At 41.1% G+C, this 3,892-nt stretch overlaps 1 long non-coding RNA gene across 1 annotated transcript; it reads left to right on the top strand.

The window, feature by feature from the left end:
- On the top strand, positions 206–3,187 carry LOC110257856. Its single transcript, XR_002340874.1, has 2 exons — positions 206–911; positions 3,076–3,187. It is a non-coding gene; the product is annotated as an uncharacterized LOC110257856 (long non-coding RNA).

The raw sequence follows: 3,892 nt of genomic DNA, 5'->3' as shown, positions 1-3,892 counted from the left end.
ACGAATCTGACTAGGAACCATGAGGTTGTGGGTTCTATCCCTGGCCTCGCTCGGTAGGTTAAGGATCTGGCCTTGCCGTGAGCTGTGGTGTAGGTCACAGACGAGGCTTGGATCTAGCGTTGTTGTGGCTGTGATGTAGGCCAGCAGCAGTAGCTCCGATTAGACCCCTAGCATGGGAACCTCCACATGCCGCGGGTGCGGCCCTGGAAAGGACAAAAAGAAAAAAAAAAAAAAAAAAAAAAAAAAAGAGGTATATTGCCCCATCCCCTCCTCCCAGTAGGCTCATTTCAAAGCTCTGAAACTCTATGGTGCATATACTACTGAAGAATTAACAAAGTTTAAGTTTTTATTAGGTATAAAATAAGCTACAAAGATATATTGTACAACATGGGGAATGCAGTAAATATTTTATAATAACTGTAAATGGACTATAACCTTTAAAATTGTGAATCACCAAAAATGAATAAATAAATAAAAAGAATTCACAAAGTTCTAATCTTTATCAAACCTCATCTACTTTTCTATTTGCCATTCTGCTTTTCCTCTTATCCCTTTTTATTTTTCTAATGAATGACTTGATTTTTGTTTCCCACCTCTTCATTTCACTTTACTGGTTCTGTGATGATGCTGGAGGCTGCCAGGGCCTCACACAGAATGCAGCTGGTAATATGTATGATAAAGTCACCTTTGAGAAAGTTTACTTGCTTTTGGAGATTCCATTGTTCCCTGTGTGTGGCAAGCTGCAGACCTGGTGACTTCTAAGAACTTTATGGTGGGGTTTTGAAGAGGAGATATCAGCTCAGTCTATCAGTTTGAGAAGGATCTACATAGACAAAGAAAGCCTGCAAGCAATATATCAGCCAGCTCCAATGGTGTGCTGATTTAACAACCAGCACTCTGAAAAATTCCTGGTATGTATATTGCTGATTGCCATGGTATTATATACACTATGACCAATTTTAAGATACGAACTTACACTACTAAAGGTAGAGTTGGGAATAAATGCACACAATCTGATTTCCTGAGTCCATAAGAGTTATTCCAGTACACCACAACTCTGTTTACTACGAATAGACTGCTTTATGTCTCCTGGAGGTAGAGTCCTCCTCTTGGCAATAAAAAGACTGGACTGAGTAGTGCATACAGAATCTTGGAGCTTTGATATTTATAAGTTAAAGGTTCAGAGTCTCAGGGTTTGTGTTCTTGACAAATGAGCAGGACTACTGGGAAGGAAGCTGGATCTCAAGCTGATATGCAAATTCGTAGATGAGAAATGTCAGATGTGCTTGAGTTTGATAAAAGTGTAGGACAATTGCTTTTTTCTAGAAAGGAGGGGTTGATAACCAAAAAACTGAGGGAGCACAATGATGTTATTCTCAATTGTCCCAGAGAGGAGTGTTTGGAAGCCAAGGTCCTTTAACACCTTGGTTTGGTTTCTCAGAAAGTACCAGGAGGGCAGCACCTCTCACCAGCAAGGCTCATCTATTGCATAACCACCTTATTGACATAAATATTGTGGCAAAAATGGGGTCACTGGTACCAAACTTCTGAATGTTTTCTAAAAATTTTCTAAAATGCATTTTATCAAGTGGATAGTTTCCAATCAGTGAGCTTCGATTCTTGCTCTATATGGGGCTGAGTTCATTAGGGTCCTAAGGGGAGTGAGGTAGGTGACTAGGATCAGTGCTCTAACAAGAAACACTTCCCACCTGGCAATTCATTCTCTGGACTTCTAGTCCAATGCCTTTTCTAATACATCTGATCTAATGGAGAGGGAAGCCATATTTTCCCAGGGCAAGGATTTGAGCAGATAGGATGGAGCTATGGAAGCATCAGTTAGCCAGGAAGTGCAAGTTATTGAAAAGGATTGGCACCCATATCCCCTGCCCCTAACAACTGTAGTAAGGCATATTTGTGCTCCAGTTGTGTGATCATGAGCAACTACTTGCCTTGAACCTCTGTTTGCTTACGTGAAAAATAGGAATAATAATAGTAGTATCTATCTATCACATTTCATTTTTATGAAGATTAAAACAAAGCACTTAATATAATGCTAAGCACTCAATAAATGTTTAATTGGTAGTAGGAGGATTGCATTTCACCCCTGGACTAAAACTGTTGATGTTTCCTTTTCTTCCCCCCAGCTTTCCTAAATTTGCATCAGATTTCACAACCACCCCAGGGTCTCTTGATTTACTTTTGCTTGAAGGAGACGAGGAAACCACTGGGCTAGAAGTGGCTGAGTCACAGGAGGCCTCTATGGAACAAAGGGGCTTCTAAATCTCTGCCTCCTTGTGTTAGAGTTGGGGGAGGGTGGTGATGAAGAATTGGGTGGGGTTGCAAATGCTTCACCCTAGGCGCTATTCAGAAGAACCCAGAATGGCCATTTTAAACCTGATTCACAGTAGCAGACTCAGGCAATGCAGTGTTTTGTCCTTTGGACCCAGAGAAGAAAGGGGGAAAGCCTGTGGGGGGAATGCCCTAGATAACAGCTGGTCTGGTTTTGTTTGCCTATTTAGTTTTAGTTAGTTTTGATGAAATAAAAGTTCATATTTTAAAGCAATTTAAGGAAAATTTAAACATGAAAATTTTCTCTGCCCTTTGGCCTCTTCCCTCCCATCTAGTGTGCATTGTGTAACCACATTATGCATTCACCAGACCTCCACAAAAGCAGAAATACCTGCTCAGCCCTCTAGAGCAATATTCTCCTAGCACCAGCAAGATAACTCCTTAGAGATAACATTCCTTCTTAATCTTGTAAGGCTTCACAATAGTCTACTACTGCATAACTTCTTAGGAGATAATATTCCTTCTTAATCCTGGGATGACCCACTACTTTGTACATACAGATCTGGATTGTATAAACTGTCAATACATCATTTGATGTATAACCTTCTGTCTCAAAAATGTATATACTATCTTTTGACCTCTAACAGGCAGAAAGTTCTCAGAGCTCTCTGAGAGACTATCTCCTAGGTTATACTCTTCAGGTTGGCTTGAATAAAAACTTTCATTTCTATCTTAGATTGACTATTGATTAATTTTTCATCAACATTTGCATGGCATACCTGGCAGGATATCAGAGATACCTACCAGAGAACACCTGGAGGACAGCTTGAATTGGCCATTAGTACCAGCATGTACCCTTTGAGACCCGCTGACTTCTTGGTATCTCTCAGGTGTTCTGGTGAGTTCGCCTTAAATGTGGATCTTATTGTTTGACTGACGATCCTAAAAATTTTATTTGAACTGTTTTTACTTACGACTTGGAGTCTTAGGGGGCATTGGTACATTTTCCTAGGCAAGTACCTAGGAGGATCTGGGTGGGAGGTACAGGGAAACATAGGTGGCTAGATTTTGTTAAATTTGGCTTAAATTGAGAAAAAACAAGTTGAGATATGCTCTAAACAAACTTTGCTAGTGAAATGAGGGAATTATTCAGCTGGAAAGAATGAGGGTCATTTGCTCCTTCCAGCCACAAGGCATCCTCAGGTGGCTGAGAACCTAGCTGAAGGTCTGAGGAATAACCCTTGTGACATGTAGTGGATGTAGTGGTCCCCCAGGGAATCCCACTAAAACCATTAAGCAAATACTTCTCTTCCAGGATGTGTGACAGAGGCTGAACACCTAATGCTCCAAGCATACACGGTGGCTTTAAGAATGCAGTGGTTAGAGGGAGAAACCAAGGCATATAAAAGAGTTGAACTGACCCAAGGGTAATTCCTTGGGGAGCTAGACTCAGAAGCAGCACACACCCCATAGACCGTACCATCCTCAGAAAGTTTTTCAGACCATATCTGAATTAGGACACCAAATTAATAATAGGCCTCAAAGACCAAATAGCTCCCAGAAGACCAGTCACCTATGGGAAACCCAGGTGGGTGAAACTGAC

The sequence above is a fragment of the Sus scrofa genome, chromosome X, assembly GCF_000003025.6.
Source record: "Sus scrofa isolate TJ Tabasco breed Duroc chromosome X, Sscrofa11.1, whole genome shotgun sequence".
Classification (NCBI taxonomy): Eukaryota; Metazoa; Chordata; class Mammalia; order Artiodactyla; family Suidae; genus Sus; species Sus scrofa.
Note: the sequence above shows the minus strand (reverse complement) of the source record. Positions and strands in the feature narration are given on the sequence as shown.